Below are 21,561 nucleotides of genomic sequence, written 5' to 3' on the forward strand. Positions count from 1 at the left end.
TGTTTAAAAAACAATGTTTCCAGCCCTTCCCTCTAAGGTATTGTCACAGGCCCACAAGCAGAGCCCATCTGCCCCACCAGATATCCCACCTTCCCAAACCGTGGGCTATCCATCAGCACCGTAAATAGCAACCGGCAGCCCACTCCCTGCGTTTAAATGATTCCCGATCATCAAAATCAATCAACAACAAATTGCATTTAACGTAGAAAAAGGTCCCAGGGTGCTTCACAAGAGCATTATCAGACAGAATTTGGCACCGAACCAGGTAAGGAGATATTAGGGCAGATGACCAAAAGCTTGGTCAAAGAGGTAGGTTTTAAGGAGCGACGTAAAGGAGGGGGGAGAGGTAGTGAGGCAGAGAGGTTTAGGGAGTGAATTCCAGAGCTTAGCACCTAGGCAGCTGAAGGCGCGGCCGCCAATGGTGGAGCGATGAAAATGGGGGATGCGCAAGAAAGAAAAGAAAGACTTGCTTTTATATAGCGCCTTTCACGGATGTTTCCAAGCACTTCACAGCCAATGAAGTACTTTTGGAATGTAGTCCCTGTTGTAATGTGGGAAACGCAGCAGCCAATTTGCGCACAGCAAGCTCCCACAAACAGCAATGCGATAATGGCCTAGATAATCTGTTTTTGTTACGTGGATTGAGTGATAAATATTGGCCCCAGGACACCGGGGATAACTCCCAGAATTGGAGGAAAGCAGAGATCTCGGTGGGTTGTAGGAGGTTACAATAGGGCCTCCCTCCAACGTCATCGAGCAGGCAGAGAGGTTGTCCCTCCCACTGCACTCAACCCGAAAAACATCCCCACTGCGCGTCCTGCGTTTTCTGCTTCCGTTCAGCTCAGGGTTTACAGTTATTTTTCTCTTATCAAGCATTTGATAGTGGATTATTAAATCATTCACCCTAAGACCTTTGGCAGCAGAAACAAGCTTGTCAACTATATAGCCCCTTGGGCATGCTTGTGAGCTCAGCCTCTTTACCTTAGCTCCATAACAAAATCAACCTCGTCAGATCTTCAAAAAGAAAAACAGAGTCAAAGACATCTGGCAGGATGTTATTTTGAGTGGTAGTTCTTACAGCTCAGGCTCCCTGTGCAATATCCGTCCTACCCTCTGATTCTGTAGCCAAGATAGCTCACTAGAGACTCAATTCCTCATTCATTCATAACTCATAATTTAAGAAATGTATTAACAGGAAGATCAATGGTTTCCTGCAAAAGTAACTGCGTTAATGGGATGCATTTGAAGAATCTGCGAGAGGAAACATCCTATCAGAAATGGAGTTTTTTTCTTCCCCTCACATATTGCTCCCACAAACTATTCAGTCACTTTACTAGAACTTTCATTTCCAAGGGGATCAGGACAAATCGCACTAAAGGAGATTAGTCCTCTACAGGAATATACCTTCAGGAAGGTGCTGTAATGGTTCACAAAGCATTCGAAGCAGGAGACAGCAAGGAAAGAAGGAATGATAGGAAGGGTTGAAAAACAGAAAATGCTGGAAAAGCACAGCGGGTAGACTTGCATCTGAAAGAAAACTGTGCAATCACAGAATTGTGCAAGGCAGAAACAGGCCGTTTGGCCCATCAAGCCTGCACCAGTGTTTTTTCTCCACATAAGCCACCTGGTTTAATCCCATGCTCGTGCTCACTTGCCACGTCTTCTAATAGTCCTCTTTCTCAAGCAATTCTCTAATAAAGGATGCGCGCACATTGCTTCAACGATGATTATGGTAAAGATACGTTAGCGTTTGCAGGGGTAGTGCTTCCGCCCTTCATTCTTCCCCCCCCCCCCCACCAACAACAATGATTGGGTCCACGCCTTCCATCCCACCAGCCTCCGCATTCAATGGACCATCCAGTATGATTTGGACAGGATAAGTGATTGGGCAGATGCATGGCAGATGCAGTATAATGTGGATAAATGTGAGGTTATTCACTTTGGTGGCAAAAACAGGAAGGCAGATTATTATCTGAATGGCAATAGATTGGGAGAAGGGGAAGTGCAACGAGACCTGGGTGTCCTTGTGCACCAGTCGCTGAAGGTAAGCATGCAGGTGCAGCAGGCGATTAAGAAGACAAATGGTATGTTGGCTTTCATAGTGAGAGGATTCGAGTACAGGAGCAAGGATGTCTTGCTGCAGTTGTACAGGGCCTTGGTGAGACCACACCTTGAGTATTGTGTGCAGTTTTGGTCGCCTTATCTGAGGAAGGATGTTCTTGCTATGGAGGGAGTGCAGCGAAGATTCACCAGACTGATGCCTGGGATGGCAGGAATGACATATGAGGAGAGATTGGGTCGATTAGGCTCATACTCGCTGGAGTTTAGAAGAATGAGAGGGGCTCTCATTGAAACTTATAAAATTCTAACAGGACTAGACAGACTAGATGCAGGAAGGATGTTCCCGATGGTCGGGGAGTCCAGAACCAGGGGTCACAGTCTAAAGATAAGGGGTAAGCCATTTAGAACAGAGATGAGGAGGAATTTCTTCACCCAGAGAGTGGTGAACCTGTGGAATTCTCTACCACAGAAGGCAGTTGAGGCCAATTCATTAAATATATTCAAGAAGGAGTTAGATATATTTCTTAAGGCTAAAGGGATCAAGGGATATGGGAAGATGGCAGGGACAGGGTACTGAGTTTGGATGATCAGTCATGATCTCATTAAAAGGCGGAGCAGGCTCGAGGGGCCGAATGGCCTACTCCTGCTCCTACCTTCTATCTTTCTATATCATGTCCACCATTTCTAATATGATCCCACCATGATAAACAACTTCCTCTCCCTTCTCCAAAGGAGCCGTTGCCTCCATGACATCCTGGTGCGTGCATGCGAGTGTGTTTTCCCTCTCCCTTTCCTGTATTCTCTTCCCCTTTTCACTGCTGTCCATCTGTAATGTTCTCCAGTTCTGCCAAAGAGTCCACACCTGAAATGCTAATCTTTCCGTTCCATTCTCTCCTTCAATGCTGACTGTTCCCACCATATTCTGTTTTTTTTGTCTTCGCTCTTCACCCCAACCCTTTTCTCCCATCACTGCTGGATAACAGAGGTTATTTTCACCTCTGTGAATGTTTTAGATGTTTCGTGATAGAAACAGGAGCCGGCCATCCAGCCCCTGGAGCCCGTTCCGCCATTCAATGAGATCATGGCTGATCTGCGACCTAACTCCATTCACCTGCCTGTGCTCCAGATGCCTCAATAGCCTTGTCTAGCAAAAATCTATCAATCTCAGATTTAAAATTAGTAATTGAGCTTGCACCTACTGCTTTTTGTGAGAGTTCCACACTTCTACCACCCTTTGCGTGATGAAGTGTTTCCTAACTTCTCTCCTGAATGTCCTGGCTCTGATTTTAAGGTTATGTCCCCTTGTCCTAAACTCCCCCACCAGCGGTGAAAACGTTTCTCTCTATCTAGGATGTTAAAGGCACTACAAAAGTGCAGGTTGTTACTGATGAATCAGTGGATTTGGAGTGAACAGGGGTGATCGGCGACGTAAGAAAACTACTAGGCACTTGGTCTAAGCGTTAAACAAAGCTTTAATCAACTGTTTTACAACATGGCGGTCTAGTTGTGTCCTTCACTAGTTCCTGTTAAGAATGTCCTGCGCAAGCTGGGCCCATGCCCGAGTATTTATACTCTCCCTGGACAGCGCCACCCGCAGGCCGCTCAGTATTATTTCATAAGTCTTTCTTTCATGAATGACTGATTCATGTCAATCGGTATGTGGCGTTTGTGCTGAAGAGGACCCATCCCTCGGAATTCTAAATTAGCTGACATTGTGAAGGTTGGAGGTGGGGAGTTCAGCAAAGAATATTTGAGAAATTGATCCTCGAGGGGACGGGGGTTTGGGTGTTGGCAGAAAAGGAATGAGGTACGTGGAGAGTTAATCATCAATCTCAGAAAATCAGAGTATTAGTCATTGCATTTGGAATTAGGACAATTATTTGAAAGCTTTGTGAAATGCAGAGTGGAAAATGTACTGCACTGACCTTCTTTATAATTCTTCAATTAAATTTTCATGCACTCAGAACTCGTCAAAATATGATATTCCTGCAACAACCTCCATTAATCCACGGCAGTTTACAAATTGACAGTTTTCTAAATTCAATTACCACAACTGTTCACAGTCCTGCTCATTAGTTTTGGGGTTTCTCGTTGGACACACTGATGTTTGTATCTATTTATTACTAGTTGATTCCCCATGGCATTGCTCACAATCTTTTTGGAATCCAGAACAACCAGAGAACTGACCTTCATTATAAGCAATAACAACTCACAATAATGAGGGAACAGTGCATGGGATGTCACATCGAGAGGAGTGGCACAGTGCGAGGGATGGAGCTGGAGAGGTGGCACAGTGCGAGGGTTGTCACATCAAGAGGAATGGCACAGTGCGAGGGATGGAGTCCGAGAGGTGGCACAGTGCGAGGGGTGGAGCTGGAGAGGTGGCACAGTGCGAGGGGTGGAGCCGGAGAGGTGGCACAGTGCGAGGGGTGGTGCCGGAGAGGTGGCACAGTGCGAGGGGTGGAGCCGGAGAGTTGGCACAGTGCGAGGGCTGGAGCCGGAGAGGTGGCACAGTGCGAGGGGCGGAGCCGGAGATGTGGCACAGTGCGAGGGGTGGAGCCGGAGAGGTGGCACAGAGCGAGGGGTGGAGCCGGAGAGGTGGCACAGTGCGAGGGGTGGAGCTGGAGAGGTGGCACAGTGCGAGGGCTGGAGCCGGAGAGGTGGCACAGTGCGAGGGGTGGAGCCGGAGAGGTGGCACAGTGCGAGGGCTGGAGCCGGAGAGGTGGCACAGTGCGAGGGGTGGAGCCGGAGAGGTGGCACAGTGCGAGGGGTGGTGCCGGAGAGGTGGCACAGTGCGAGGGCTGGAGCCGGAGAGGTGGCACAGTGCGAGGGGTGGAGCCGGAGTGGTGGCACAGTGCGAGGGGCGGAGCCGGAGAGGTGGCACAGTGCGAGGGGTGGTGCCGGAGAGGTGGCACAGTGCGAGGGGTGGAGCCGGAGAGGTGGCACAGTGCGAGGGGTGGAACCGGAGAGGTGGCACAGTGCGAGGGGTGGTGCCGGAGGGGTGGCACAGTGCGAGGGGCGGAGCCGGAGAGGTGGCACAGTGCGAGGATGGTGCCGGAGTGGTGGCACAGTGCGAGGGCTGGAGCCGGAGAGGTGGCACAGTGTGAGGGCTGGAACTGGAGAGGTGGCACAGTGCGAGGGGTGGAGCCAGAGAGGTGGCACAGTGCGATGGGTGGAGCCAGAGAGGTGGCACAGTGCGATGGGTGGAGCCAGAGAGGTGGCACAGTGCGAGGGGTGGAGCCGGAGAGGTGGCACAGTGCGAGGGGCGGAGCTGGATAGGTGGCACCGTGCGAAGGGGTGGTGCCGGAGTGGTGGCACAGTGCGAGGGGTGGAGCTGGAGAGGTGGCACAGTGCGAGGGGTGGTGCCGGAGTGGTGGCACAGTGCGAGGGGCGGAGCTGGATAGGTGGCACCGTGCGAAGGGGTGGTGCCGGACAGGTGGCACAGTGCGAGGGGCGGAGCTGGATAGGTGGCACCGTGCGAAGGGGTGGTGCCGGACAGGTGGCACAGTGCGAGGGGTGGAGCCGGAGAGGTGGCACAGTGCGAGGGGTGGAGCCGGAGATGTGGCACAGTGCGAGGGGTGGTGCCGGAGAGGTGGCACAGTGCGAGGGGTGGAGCCGGAGAGGTGGCACAGTGCGAGGGGTGGAGCCGGAGAGCTGGCACAGAGCGAGGGGTGGAGCCGGAGAGGTGGCACAGTGCGAGGGATGGTGCCGGAGAGGTGGCAATGAGCGAAGGGTGGAGCTGGAGAGGTGGCACAGTGCGAGGGATGTCACATCGACAGGAATGGCACAGTGCGAGGGCTGGAGCCGGAGAGGTGGCACAGTGCGAGGGGTGGTGCCGGAGAGGTACACAGTGCGAGGGCTGGAGCCGGAGAGGTGGCACAGTGCGAGGGGTGGAGCCGGAGAGGTGGCACAGTGCGAGGGGTGGTGCCGGAGAGGTGGCACAGTGCGAGGGGTGGAGCCGGAGAGGTGGCACAGTGCGAGGGGTGGTGCTGGAGAGGTGGCACAGTGCGAGGGGTGGTGCCGGAGAGGTACACAGTGCGAGGGCTGGAGCCGGAGAGGTGGTACAGTGCGAGGGGCGGAGCCGGAGAGGTGGCACAGTGCGAGGGCTGGAGCCGGAGAGGTGGCACAGTGCGAGGGCTGGAGCCGGAGAGGTGGCACAGTGTGAGGGGTGGTGCCGGAGAGGTGGCACAGTGCGAGGGGTGGAGCCGGAGAGGTGGCACAGTGCGAGGGGTGGTGCTGGAGAGGTGGCACAGTGCGAGGGATGTCACATCGAGAGGAATGGCACAGTGCGAGGGGTGAAGTCGGAGAGGTGGCACAGTGCGGGGGGTGGAGCTGCAGAGGTGGCACAGAGCGAGGGGTGGAGCCGGAGAGGTGGCACAGTGCGAGGGGTGGAGCCGGAGAGGTGGCACAGTGCGAGGGGTGGAGCTGGAGAGGTGGCACAGTGCGAGGGATGTCACATCGAGAGGAATGGCACAGTGCGAGGGGTGAAGTCGGAGAGGTGGCACAGTGCGGGGGGTGGTGCCGGAGAGGTACACAGTGCGGGGGGTGGTGCCGGAGAGGTACACAGTGCGAGCGGTGGAGCTGGAGAGGTGGCACAGAGCGAGGGGTGGAGCTGGAGAGGTGGCACAGTGCGAGGGGTGGTGCCGGAGAGGTGGCACAGTGCGGGGGGTGGAGCTGGAGAGGTGGCACAGAGCGAGGGGTGGTGCCGGAGAGGTGGCACAGAGCGAGGGATGTCACATCGAGAGGAATGGCACAGTGCGAGGGGTGAAGTCGGAGAGGTGGCACAGTGCGAGGGGTGGAGCTGGAGAGGTGGCACAGTGCGGGGGGTGGAGCTGGAGAGGTGGCACAGTGCGAGGGGTGGTGCCGGAGAGGTGGCACAGTGCGAGGGGCGGTGCCGGAGAGGTGGCATAGTGCGAGGGGCGGTGCCGGAGAGGTGGCACAGAGCGAGGGGTGGTGCCGGAGAGGTGGCACAGAGCGAGGGGCGGTGCCGGAGAGGTGGCACAGTGCGAGGGGTGGAGCTGGAGTGGTGGCACAGAGCGAGGGGTGGAGCTGGAGAGGTGGCACAGAGCGAGGGGTGGAGCTGGAGAGGTGGCACAGTGCGAGGGATGTCACATCGAGAGGAATGGCACAGTGCGAGGGGTGAAGTCGGAGAGGTGGCACAGTGCGGGGGGTGGTGCCGGAGAGGTACACAGTGCGAGGGCTGGAGCCGGAGAGGTGGCACAGTGCGTGGGGTGCTGCCTGAGAGGTGGCACAGTGCGAGGGCTGGAGCCGGAGAGGTGGCACGGTGCGAGGGGTGGTGCCGGAGAGGTGGCACGGTGCGAGGGGTGGTGCCGGAGAGGTGGCACAGTGCGAGGGCTGGAGCCGGAGAGGTGGCACGGTGCGAGGGGTGGAGCCGGAGAGGTGGCACGGTGCGAGGGGTGGTGCCAGAGAGGTACACAGTGCGAGGGCTGGAGCCGGAGAGGTGGCACAGTGCGAGGGCTGGAGCCGGAGAGGTGGCACGGTGCGAGGGGTGGTGCCGGAGAGGTGGCACAGTGCGAGGGGTGGTGCCGGAGAGGTGGCACAGTGCGGGGGGTGGTGCCAGAGAGGTACACAGTGCGAGGGCTGGAGCCGGAGAGGTGGCACAGTGCGAGGGCTGGAGCCGGAGAGGTGGCACGGTGCGAGGGGTGGTGCCGGAGAGGTGGCACAGTGCGAGGGGTGGTGCCTGAGAGGTGGCACAGTGCGAGGGCTGGAGCCGGAGAGGTGGCACGGTGCGAGGGGTGGTGCCGGAGAGGTGGCACAGTGCGGGGGGTGGTGCCGGAGAGGTGGCACAGTGCGAGGGGTGGTGCCGGAGAGGTGGCACAGTGCGAGGGGTGGTGCCGGAGAGGTGGCACAGTGCGGGGGGTGGTGCCGGAGAGGTGGCACAGTGCGGGGGGTGGTGCCGGAGAGGAGTGGCACAGTGCGAGGGGTGGTGCCGGAGAGGTGGCACAGTGCGAGGGGTGGTGCTGGAGAGGTGACACAGTGCGAGGGGTGGTGCCGGAGAGGTGACACAGTGCGAGGGGTGGTGCCGGAGAGGTGGCACAGTGCGAGGGGTGGTGCTGGAGAGGTGGCACAGTGCGAGGGGTGAAGCCGGAGAGGTGGCACAGTGCAAGGGGTGGAGCCGGAGAGGTGGCACAGTGCGAGGGGCGGTGCCGGAGAGGTGGCACAGTGCGAGGGGCGGTGCCGGAGAGGTGGCACCGTGCGAGGGGTGAAGCCGGAGAGGGGGCACAGTGCGAGGTGTGGAGAGGGAGATGTGGCACAGTGCGAGAGGCTGTCGCAATTAGAGGACCAACGCAGTACATCTGGAGGGATTACTTACAGCCAAATAAAAAGCTCATTTTTTTGTAATTGTATTGAAGTTAAATGCTTCCTCCAATAGCCGGGGAAGATTCAGAATAGCGAACTGCTACATATCAAACATAGTACTGAGATTGGATATAATCCTTTGAAGATAAAATACTTCCCCAGCTTTCAAAATAACACCTTTCATCCCCGCATCGGTAAAGCTGATTTTCTGAGTTTTTGCGGGGGGATGTTGGTGATGCAATGTTATCACGGTCTTCAAAACTTTAATAACTTTAAAACATCTTCTGTTGAAAAAGAAAACAGAAAACGCTGGCAACACTCAGCAGGTCAGGCAGCATCGACCTGAACCGTTAACTCTGTTTCTCTCTCCACAGATGCTGCCTGACCTGCTGAGTGTTGCCAATGTTTTCAGTTTTTGTTTCAGGTTTCCAGCACCTGCTGTATTTTTACTTTTGTCCTGTTGAAAAAGTGTTGGCTCTGATTTTTTTTTTCTGCTTGCGAACTGCGTCTAGTAGCTGGAGTCAATCTTTTATTAATGCCGATATGTGTCCCGCACTCAATAAATGATTGAAATGGAGTTGCGGTTTCAATGGAGCTGTTGAACAATATTAATTTCGAAGAGCACAATGAATACTTGACGCCGTTTTCTTTCCTTCCTTCGGCAAGGACACAGCCAGGTTCACCGATACCTTTTATTACTGGTGTGTGTCCCATGTCAATTACCTGCAGACCCCATGAGAGCTCCTGGAGTTCCAAGAATCTGATGGCGACGTGATTTCCCTATAGTTACAGGATGGTAGATAAATGACATATCCTGGGTAAGAATGAATTGATACTGCTCTTCTAACCTTAGTCTGTTCAATTTACATTAGTCGATTGTTTTTCAATGTAGGCTTTGCTGTAAAGTGCATAATCTGTCACATGCCATTAATTTAGGTCTATAAAACCCACTCGACAGGTACTGTAATAATACAATAGCCAAAGAATTTTCTGCAGTTATTAATTAACATGGTGGGAGTCAATGTGATCGAGACAGTCAGGCTGCTTTACAAGGAGCAATATGGCCCCCTAGTGGTAGACAGCGAGCTTGCAGATCATGTTGCAAAGATTAAGGCAAACATTCCTTTTTTATTCTTTCTATCTCTGCTCCTTCACTCCTGTTTCTCTCTCGTTCTCTCTCACTCTGCTCCACTTCTGGCTCTCTCCTTCACTTGACTCTCTTCCTCTTTGCAAAGCTTTCTTTCCTGCTTCATCTCTCTCTTCGGTCCACTCCTCCTTCACTTCTGTACCTCTCTCCTCCACCTCGGTTACACCATTTCTCTGTCCTTCACCTGTCTCTTTCACTTCTCTCTCTCCCCTCCTTTCCTTTACTTTCTCTCGCTCTCCCACTTCTCCTTCTCCTACTTCTCTCTCTCTCTTCTTTCTCCTCCTTCATACGGCGATGTAACACAGTGAGCAAAAAGAAGCGAGGGTCTGTAATGTAGCACAAAGAACCGGCTGCAACATGCAGGGTTTCCCTGGAGCTCAGAGTCTGTAATATGTATGAAAGAAGCATAGGCCTGGATGTTAGCTGCCAATCCAGGATGGTCAGAGCCCTGGCAGGGTGCACTTTACTATTTGTAGATTGGCAGGGAACCAATTTTTGTACTTTTGCGGTTTTGTACTTTGACAGATATTTTGTTTGAGTGCGACGCCAAAGGCCCGAAAGCCCGCACCCCTACAAACTGGAGGGTGGTTTTGCCTGCTCGATATCCAGGCGATTGTAGCAAGCCCAGGGATCGAAGAGGAACTCCTGTATTTGGCTTACTAGAAATATCACATGCCCTCGTGTGGCATCCTTGACCTCAAAAAAGTGATGGACTGAACATTCTAACAGACTATAAGCAACTAATCAGATTTATTAACAGGGAATGGATAAGTAAACTGTAGCAAAGACAAACTGCAAATTTGCAGCAATGTACAGAACTTGATCCTTCTTCCTTAAAATATAGGAAATAGCAAACAACCATGTTCGCTGTAATAAAACTCACTGTAAAACTGGACCTGAAACAAGGTCCCAAGACATCACCTCATGCGAGGGCCTCACTGCTAATCTTCCACAGAGTCCTTTTGCCTGCCCCTCTGGTGGCTTTAGAGAAACGGCTGAACTTGGCAAAGGCTACCAAATATGAAGTGTAATCAGGCAGTCCTGGCAAATGAACTACAGAGAATCACATAAGAACATAAGAATTAGGATCAGGAGTAGGCCATACGGCCCCTCAGGCCTGCTCCGCCATTCAATAAGATCATGGCTGATCTTCGACCTCAACTCCACCTTCCTGCCCGATCCCCATATCCCTTGATAGAGTCCAAAAATCTATCAATTTCAACCTTGAATATACTCAACGACTGAGCATCCACAGCCCTTTGAGGTAGAGAATTGCAAAGATTCACAACCCTCTGAATGAAGAAATCCCTCCTCGTCTCAGTCCTAAATGGCCGATCCCTTATCCCCCCTCCTCCATAGATCTGATTCAAGTCTTCCCTGGATTCCGAGGACAAAAGGGAATTAAAATGCATGAGTGAGGAACAGTCATGGCAACAGTACCTTCGGAGAAAAACAAAATTGCTGGAATGCGATTGTGTAGAATTTTGTTTTTGGCAGAATCTGATTAGGGAGAAACATCTTGGGGGAAAAATTGGGTTGGTAAGCACCTCCCGTTAGCGCCTCCGGGAGCACTAACAGGGCGCTAGCAACTTAGCGCCCGAGCGCAGTGATTTTAGCGCTATTCGCGAAATTGAGCTGGTGTTTTGCGGTGGAGCTAAACACTACCGCCACGATCTCCTGCGCCTGGAGATCGTGACATCATCCAAACATGCAATGCCCCGGACCGAAAATGGATTCTTGCCCCCTGCCTTAGCGTCTGCCACTAGGAACGACAGGTAGAGGGGGACATTTTGCAGTCGGCTGGGAGCTGGGGGAGCGCTATTTAAAGGCGGCGCTTCCTGCTTTTTCTTGTCGGCAAAATTTTTGGCATACGCAGGTTGAGAGGAAGAGAGACGTCTGGAGAGATTTAACGCTATCCTAAGGAGTTCTGGTCCTGAGCAACACTTTCCAGGTTCCTATATCGCTGAGTTTCATATTTACCACATTTAGAAGATTAAATGGGGGCTGTACTAATTCGGGGCATCGTCCTCCTTCACCTTCGGAGGCAGCAGAGGCGCAGAGAGAGAGTGGCAAACATGGCCAGAGGGAGGAGGGCCAACAGGCCTCTGCACAGGAGACCTTACCCTCCCAGGGTATTCCGGGAACAATTCTACTACATTCATTTGTCCGAGGAGCAGTGTTTCCGACAGCTGCGCTTCAGCAAGGAGGTGGTCACTGAGTGTTACATTGTTATATTATTACATCGTTAAATGGAACTACTTGTTACATTGTTATATGGAACTACTTTGGTTAGTGTATTTATATTGCTATGTGGCACACTGTGAAAGGCAGTGCGCAGTGCAAGGTCGGACATCTTGTATCACTCCGCACCATGCGGCAGCAACATCATAAAAGCAAGAATACAACTGAGTGAAAGTTGTAAACTAAATGAGTTAAAAGTGTCTGTATTACATAGTAATAAGAACACAAGGAGACACAACATGGTGGCAGTGGTATAAGTGAGTACAACTTGTGCCATACGAACTACGAATAAGACGAAAAGTGAATATATGAGCTGATCGTGAGTGCCGGTGTCTGTGGTGATTGAGCGTGAATCGTACGGGCAACTAAGATGGCGGCTGCCACTGCACTGACTGCGCAAATGCAACCCCTCATGAACTGGGAAGCCGACGATATAGTAGAGGCATTCCGTAAGTTCAAACAGAAATGTGACCTTACATTCAAAAGCTTCCTGAAGGGTATTGCCAACGAAGAAAAGGTTAGTTACATTCTGTTGTGGACAGGAGAAAAAGGTCTAGATTTGTATAATAGCTGGAGTTTGACTGAAGAGGAAAAGGAAAACCCTGCGACAATCTTTGAGAAATTCAGCAACAATCTAGAGCCTAAATCCAATCACTGTATACACAGATACAAATTTCAGAGTCTAAGACAGGAATCCGGTGAAACAGCTGACAATTTCCTGACAAGGCTGAGAAATGAAGCCAGCAAGTGTGCATTTAAGGAAATGGAGGAAAGGCTTGTGGACCAGCTGATATGGGGGTCAGCGCATGCAGAGGTACAAAAAGCCCTGATAGGGAAAGAAAAGCTCAAAATAACAGAGGCTATAGATACTGCGAGAGCTCATGAAGCCATGAAGCAGCAAATGAGAACGCTGATTTCTCAAACGGCTGACATGCGGACGGCTTCTGAGACGGACAACAGAGTGGATACAGTGAGAGAAAAGTACAACACACAAAGACATGCACATGACAACGGGAGAAACATGTGCAGAAACTGTGGAAGACCGCACGATTATACAGACAGGAGAAAATGTCCAGCATATGGAACAAGCTGCAATGCATGTGGCAAACTAAACCACTGGGAAAAGAGGTGTAGAACGAAGAAAGAAGGAACATACATCAAAAACAAAGGCGGACAGCAGAACCAGAGAAAGAAACACAATATCCATGCCATGGATGAACAGGATGATGATGATTATGGTCATGACAATACACTAAACATCGAAACCATAAAGGTACAGCTTCACGAGATGTCTAGAGCGGAAAATACTCCGAAGAGAGAATTGCACACCATCATCCAAATCGAAAAGAGGGTCAAAGGTCAGCCCACAACCATCAACTTAAAGTTGAAGCTGGATACAGGGGCTCAGAGCAACATTCTCCCATTGAGACTGTACCAGCAGATCTTTCCCGAAAACTTGAGAGAAGATGGCTACCCGAAAAAGGGTTGTTTAAAGGCAAGTAATGTCACGCTGACAGCATACGGGGGGAGTGAGATTAAACAACTCGGAATAACCTTTGTCAAAGGGACACATAAAAGAAAGAACATCAACTGCATGTTCTATGTCACCGACACTGAGGGGCCAGCGATCCTGGGATTAAACAGCTGTGAGAAGCTGAGATTGATCTCAGTGAATCACGAGCTGACGGAAACGTCACTGAGAATAGACAGCAACACCCCGCTGGAGAATCGCCCACAAATCAAGAGTAAAAAAGACTTGATAGACATGTATCCGGAATGTTTCAATGATACAGTGGGATGTTTCGGAGATTTCCAATACCACATCACCATCGATCCAGAGGTAAAGCCCGTTATCCATGCTCCACAAAAAGTACCCATCGAGCTGAAGACAAAGCTTGAAAGAGAGCTAAAGGAGATGGAAGAAAAGGAAGTGATCGTAAAGGTCACTGAACCCACAGACTGGGTAAACTCAATTGTGGTACGAGAAAAGCTAAACGGGCGTCTCAGAATATGTTTGGACCCCAAAGATCTAAACCAGGCGATAAAGAGGGACCACTATCCCACCCCAACGCTAGAGGAGATTACGTCATCACTGGCAGGAGCCAAGGTTTTCTCAAAACTAGATGCCAGAAATGGATATTGGAACGTGAAGTTGGATGAGGAATCAACAACACTGACAACATTCAACACACCATTTGGGCGTTACAAATTCCTGCGGCTACCATTCGGGCTAAAGGTCAGTCAAGATATCTTTCAACAGAAAGTAGACGAGACATACAGAGGCTGTGGAGGAGCTATAGGAACAGCTGATGATATTCAGATCTATGGAGCAGATGAAAGAGACCATGATATACACCTACATGAGGCCATGGAGCGTACCAGGAAGGCTGGCATCAAGTTAAATGCCAATAAGTGCATAGTTAAAGTCAAGGAATGCCAATTCTTCGGTATGATTTACACACCAGAGGGAGTCAAGCCAAGTTCTGAGAAGATTGCGGCGATTGCTGAAATGAAACCACCCAAAGATAAGAAAGAGCTGAGGAGTTACCTCGGCTTGGTCCAATACATGAGTTCTTTCATCCCACACATGTCGGAACATACAACAAATCTCAGAGAGCTAATGAAAGAAGACACCGAATACCAGTGGTCTGAATCACATGAAAGGAATTTCAAACAACTTAAAGAATTGTGCAAAGAAACAAGTCTGTCATATTATGACAGAAGAAAACCAGTCACTCTACAAGTAGACGCTTCTACCAGAGGACTAGGGGCAGCTCTGGTGCAGGAAGGAAAGCCGATAGCTTTCGCATCAAAGGCCTTGACTTCAGCCGAGACGAGATACGCCAACGTAGAAAGAGAACTATTAGCAGTAGTGTATGGATGCGAGAAATTCCATACATACCTGTATGGAAGGCAGTTTACAATAGAGAGTTACTATCGTCCACTAGAACAGATCTACAAGAAGAATCTGTGTAAAGCACCTACAAGACTGCAAAGACTACTTCTAAGCCTCCAAAGCTACGACTTCACGCTTAAATATAAGCCAGGAAAGGAAATGGTGCTAGCAGATGCATTGTCTCGATTGTCACCATATGAGAAACGCGAGGTGGAGGGTCTAACAGTAAAAATCCACCACCTAGTGAGTGTTACCCCTACAAAGCTCAGTCAAGTCAGAGATGAGACTAGCAAAGATGAGGAATTGCAACTACTCACACAACAAGTGATACAGGGGTGGCCGGAGAGAATCCAGCAGGTACAGGTGACAATTCATCAATACTGGACGATTAGAGACGACATCGCAATAGAAGGCGGTATTCTCCTTGCTGGATTGAGGATCATCGTGCCAAAGACAATGCAGACAGAACTTCTCCATCTAATACACGAAGGCCACATGGGAATGGAGAAATGCAAGCTGAGAGCCAGATCAGCTGTATACTGGATAGGCATGTACAAAAATATCGAACAGATGGTTTCTGCATGTGGTATATGCCAGAAATACAGAAATGCACAACAGAAAGAGGAGATGATACCTAGTGAAATATCGTCAAGACCATGGCACACTGTTGGGGCAGATCTCTTCATGTGCAATCAAGAATGGTATCTCATAGTGACAGATTACTATTCCAAGTTTCCTTTTGTGAGAAGGATGAAAGATCTGAGAGCCACAACTACCACCAGAATTGCAAAGAGCTTGTTTGCTGAACAAGGAATCCCGGAAAAGGTAATCTGTGATAATGGAACCCAGTTCACATCGAGTGAATTCAGAGTTCTGGCAAAAAAGTATGGGTTCAAAATAGTAACCTCCTCCCCACATTTCCCAAGGGGACACGGGTTCATCGAAAGACAGATCCAGACTGTCAAGAGAACTCTCATCAAAAGCAGTGAGATGGGGGAAGACCAAGACCTTGCCCTCCTATCACTCAGATCAACACCACTGAAAGCAGACATGAAATCACCTGCGGAATTGCTGAATGGGAGGAAGTTTAAGACTACCCTACCAGCAAAAATACATCCTCCCCAGGACCAGGAGGACTTCAGACAGAAGCTGGCAGAAGCACAAGTCGTAGGGAGCAAACATTACGACAAACATGCAAAGATGCTACCAGAATTGCTGAATGGGCAATCAGTGCATGTGCAAGACCCGGTGTTGAAAACCTGAAATCCAGCCACGGTCATTGGAAAAGCTGATACTCCAAGATCCTACTTCGTAGAGACCGAACCTGGTAACCAATACAGACGGAACAGACTCCACATCAGACCTTCACCTGAACTGGTTAAGCAGCAGACAACATCAGCAACATTGACAACACCAGCTACCACAAACAGTACAATGCCAGAAACAAGCGCCACAAATCAAACAACCACGAGCATGCACACTCCAACTCCAAGTGCGACAGCAACAACAACAACAAGAGCGGAACACACCAAAACACCGCAGAGAGGAGTGGTCACCACCAAATCCACAAGATGGAGGGACAATATCCAACCGCCTGAGCGATATCGCAAATAAGAAAAGAAAACTCACGATTCTTTGTATTTGATAATAATAGTTTAGATATAATATTTTTTTAATTAAATTAAATTTCATGTTTTAGTTCTTTTGAGAAAGAGGGATGTTACATTGTTATATTATCACATCGTTAAATGGAACTACTTGTTACATTGTTATATGGAACTACTTTGGTTAGTGTATTTATATTGCTATGTGGCACACTGTGAAAGGCAGTGCGCAGTGCAAGGTCGGACATCTTGTATCACTCCGCACCATGCGGCAGCAACATCATAAAAGCAAGAATACAACTGAGTGAAAGTCATAAACTAAATGAGTTAAAAGTGTCTGTATTATATAGTAATAAGAACACAAGGAGACACAACACTGAGCTCTGCCACCTCCTGCAACCAGATCTGCAGCCTCAGCTCAGGACCAGGACGTCTCTGTCGGTGGCAGTGAAGGTGACGGTGGCTCTGAGTTTCTATGCCAGTGGCTCCTTCCAGCGAATATCTCCCAGTTCGTTGTCCATTACTACAAATGCTCTCTACAAAAGGAGATGCCAGTACATCTCTGTCCCCATGGCCCAGGACAAACAATGTGAATGCGCATGTGGCTTCGCTAGGATAGCGGGCTTCCCCGTGGTTCAGGGCGCCATTGACTGCACGCATGTGGCATTGCGGGCACCTCATGAAAATGCAGAGGTGTTGCACAATGGAGATGAATTTTGCGGTCGGCGGCGATAATTAGCGCCAGGCGCTAAACTTTGCGCCCGGTCGATATTAGCGCCCCAAAATGGGCGATACCCAATTTTATCCCCTTGAGCATGACAATTAGTGAACAACAAAAGGAGAAAATCAATTAGAACAAATAAAAAAGCACAGAGACTTAACTAATGAGCAAGAAAAAAATTGATAGCGAGAGTCAATGGGCATGATGCAGACAACAGTCCAGACAAACACAGAAATGTATTGTAAAATATTCGGGCTACAGTGAGTTATGGGCTGCAATACAATTTCAGTGTTGTGAAGAACTAGTTTCACAGTTTGTCATCAGGCCTCTTGATGGTAGCACACTCCAGTCAAAGTGTTACTTTACATGCTTGAGGAGATGTGTGGTCCCTTTGACAATTATTAAAGTTAGAAAACAAAGGTACACAAATACTCTGATGCACGAGTCATCTGAATGTTTCTGTGCATTTCCAACATTGATCATAAAATGTAACCATGGCCAGAATTGTACGGTGGAATGTAACTTTATAAAATATGTCACTTCAATCACGGATTCTGACTGGAGCTGCACTGTAATCTCTATTGTTTACACTGCTATTACCTGTCTATAATCTGGACCACCTACAACAGGCATGGGAGATGGTTGAACTCTTTCCACACCCACTGTCTCCATCATATTATAAATATGAAGTGGGAAGAAAAAGCTCCTGACACCAAAATACTTGAGGAAGCTAATTTGCCAAGTCTAAACACTTTTCTCACAGACGCCTCCGGGAGCTTGGTCATCTATATTGGATGGAAGGTGGGTGTATTCCAAAGGATTTTTCTGTATAGAGAACTTGCAGATGCCTCAAGGCCACGGGGGACCGACCTAGGCTCAGGCTTAAACACGTTGGCAAAAGGGACCTGAAAACTTTTAACATCGAAACTGCAAGCTGGGAAGATGCGGCCAACAACGGACACACTGGAGGGCTGTATCAAGGAGTCAAAGAGGTTGAAGAGAGGTGGGTGAGAGAGAGGAAAGAGAAGAGAGCAAAGAAAGCGCATTAGGATTCAAGAGTTAATACTTCACCATCTGGCCATGTGATTTACACCCGCACCATCTAAGGCAAGGACTGTTGCTCGAGAATTGGACTCTTCAGCCACTTGGGATGTTGCAGCATGGCAAAGCAACTAAACTGCTTTAGTGCTTAGACCATTGTCTTTCGAGATGGACGGTTGCCATCCATTCTTGTCTAGCCAATTATCTGTCAGAACTTGTGCAGAACAAAGCTGTGCCTGAGATGTCTCCGTGTTGCACTAATGAGCACGAAGAAAATTGTTTTTTTTATTATATCATCTCCTTCTCTTGATGAATAAAACCAATTGTTTCTTTGTTATTAATATTGTACTTGTCTTCCTTCCCGAGGCTATTACATAAGAACATAAGAAATAGGAGCAGGAATAGGCCACTTGGCCCCTCGAGCCTGCTCCGCCATTCAATAAGATCATGGCTGATCTTGGGCTCAAAGCCACTTCCCTGCCCACTCCTCATAACCTTTCACTCCCTTATCTTGTAAAAATTTGTCTATCTCCACCTTAAATGTATTTAATGACCCAGCCTCCATGGGGCAGCGAATTCCACAGACTTACAACCCTCTGAGAGAAGAAATTCCTCCTCATCTCAGTTCTGAAAGGGCGACCCTTTATTCTGAAACTATGCCCCTGAGTTCTAGATTTCCCCACAAGGGGAAACATCCTCTCTGCATCTACCTTGTCGAGCTCCCTCAATAAGATCACCTCTCATTCTTCTAAATTCCAATGAGTATAGGCCCAACCTGCGCAACCTTTCTTCATAAGTCAACTCCCTCATCTCAGGAATCAACTGTGTGAATCGTCTCTGAACTGCCTCCAATGTAAGTATATCCTTCCTTAAATAAGGAGACCAAAACTGTACGTAGTACTCAAGGTGTGGTCTCACCAATACCCTGTACAGTTGTAGCAGGACTTCCCTGCTTTTATATTCCAACCCCTTGCAATAAAGGCCAACATTCCATTTGCCTTTTTGATTACTTGCTGCACCTGCATGCTAACTTTTTGTGTTTCATGCACAAGGACCCCCAGGTCCCTCTGAACTGTAGCATTTTGTAATCTCTCTCCATTTAAATAATAATTTGCTTTTTTATTTTTCCTGCCAAAGTGGATAACCTCGCACTTTCCCACATTATACTCCATCTTCCAAATGTTTGCCCTCTCACCTTGCCTGTCTATATCCCTTTGCAGGTTCTTTGAGTCCTCTGCACAACTTGCTTTCCCACCCATCTTTGTATCATCCGCAAACTTGGCTACATTACACTCGGTCCCTTCATCCAAGTCATTAATGTAGATTGTAAATAGTTGAGGCCCCAGCACCAATCCTTGTGGCACCCCACTAGTTACTGTTTGCCAACCGGAAAATGACCCATTTATCCCGATTCTCAGCTTTCTGTTAGTTAGCCAATTCTCTATCCATGCTAATATATTACCCCCAACTCTGTGAGCTCTTATCTTATGCGGTAACCTTTTATGTGGCACCTTATCGAATGCCTTCTGGAAATCCAAATACACCACATCCACTGACTCACCCTTAACCACCCTGCTTGTTACCTCCTCAAAGAACTCCAGCAAATTTGTTAAACATGATTTCCCTTTCAGAAAACCATGCTGACTCTGCTTGACTGCATTATGATTTTCCAAATGCCCTGCTATTGCTTCCTTAAAGAAGGACTCCAGCATTTTCCCAACAACAGATGTTAGGCTAACTGGTCTATAGTTTCCTGCTTTCTGTCTCCCTCCTTTCTTAAATAGTGGTGTTAAATTTGCAGTTTTCCAATCTGCTGGGACCTCTCCAGAGTCCAGGGAATTAAGGTATATTGCAACCAATGCATCCACTATCTCTGCAGCCACTTCTTTTAAGACCCTGGGATGCAGGCCATCTGGTCCAGGGGTCCCGTCGACTTTTAGTCCCATTATTTTACCAAGTACTTTTTCCTTAGTGATAGTGATTGTCTTTAGTTCCCCCCTCCCTGTGGCCCCTTGATTGTCCATTATTGGGATGTTGTTAGTGTTGTACCATATGAGTAAGACCAAAATTTGGGGACCTTCAATTATCCACCAATTTCCAGGCTCGAGGGGCTGAATGGCCTTCTCCTCTTCCTATGTTCTTTGGGAGTGGGTGGGGGGGATAAGTTCCCTCCATCATGGTAGATATCGAAAGTTCGATTGTAAATGTTCTAATAACCGCGCACACATGGAAAGAAAGTATTCCTGCTACTGTGCACATGGAAATACATAACTCCAATATGCAGACTGATATACATTGGCTGGGGTTAATCACTGCTTCTTGACTGACCTCATATTGTCACTCCCGCACTATACACCTCGATCCTTCACCTAGATATCTCAATGAAAGAAACAGCTGCTAACAATGGCCCAGTGCTGGGAGTGAGATGGTATGCGCACGGTTTGAAATGCGTTTGTTTGGAAAAGGGACAATTTCAGAAAGGGCGGGACAAACAGTAGCGATGAAAAGAAAAACAGCAAGTGCTAGAAATTTGAGCTACAAACAGAAAATGTTGAGAATACGCCATCAGCAGCAGAAAAAAAGATAGGATCTGCAACCAAATTGTTAACCTATGTCAAAACTAAGAAATAAATTGTAGTCTTCAGCCCAAAGTAGTGAGCCACACAGCTAAAGAGGATGGGCTTGAACAGATGAATAACTAAGAGCGATTTCATATACATATGTATTTTATTATAATATATATAAGGTGAGATAAGGAGAATTTCTTTTACACAGCAAGTTATTATGATCTGGAATGCACGGCCTAAAAGGACGGTGGAAGCAGGTTTAATGGTAACTTTCAAAAGGGAATTGGATAAATACTTGAAGGGGAGAAAATAGCAGGGCTATGGGGAAAGAGCAGGGAACTGGGACTAATGGGACAGCCCTTTCAAAGAGCCAGCACAGGCACGATGGGCCGAATAGCCTCCTTCTGATCTGTAACAGTCGATGATTCTATATATTTACAGTAGAAATCCTTCCATTTAGCTCCTCAACAGGATAGCAACAAAAGGTGTAACAATTTCCTACATTACATCACTTCGAAAGTACTTCATTGGCTGTAAAGCACTTTGGTACATCCTTGAGGTCGGGAAAGGCGCTATAAGAATGCAAGTATTTATTTATAAGCTATGAACTTGTGGAATACTTTTACATATGCCGTGTTTCTTCATGTATTACTTGCCATGTAGGAGCTTAGACTATTCTCTTGATAACTCCATTCAGGCTCCAAGATCCAATCAGCTACAGTTCCTTAAATATCCCTGAAAAGACTTCCTAGATTTTTAATAATGGTCAACCACATTTGAAAATAGCTGGTTGTTGTACATATGATAGAACAAATTTTCCAGTCTGTGCTTGTTTGAACGTAGTTGGGCTCCTTTCTCAAACTTTACAAGGAACCAAATGAAACTTGCAACGTTAGCTTCGAGTTAAGATTGTCTGTAGGCAGCTCTCAAAATCCTTATGATTGGATTTAAAGGGACAACCA

Source organism: Somniosus microcephalus, chromosome 8 (genome assembly GCF_052327205.1).
Source record: "Somniosus microcephalus isolate GS21.2 chromosome 8, FLI_Smic_1.0, whole genome shotgun sequence".
Taxonomy (NCBI): domain Eukaryota; kingdom Metazoa; phylum Chordata; class Chondrichthyes; order Squaliformes; family Somniosidae; genus Somniosus; species Somniosus microcephalus.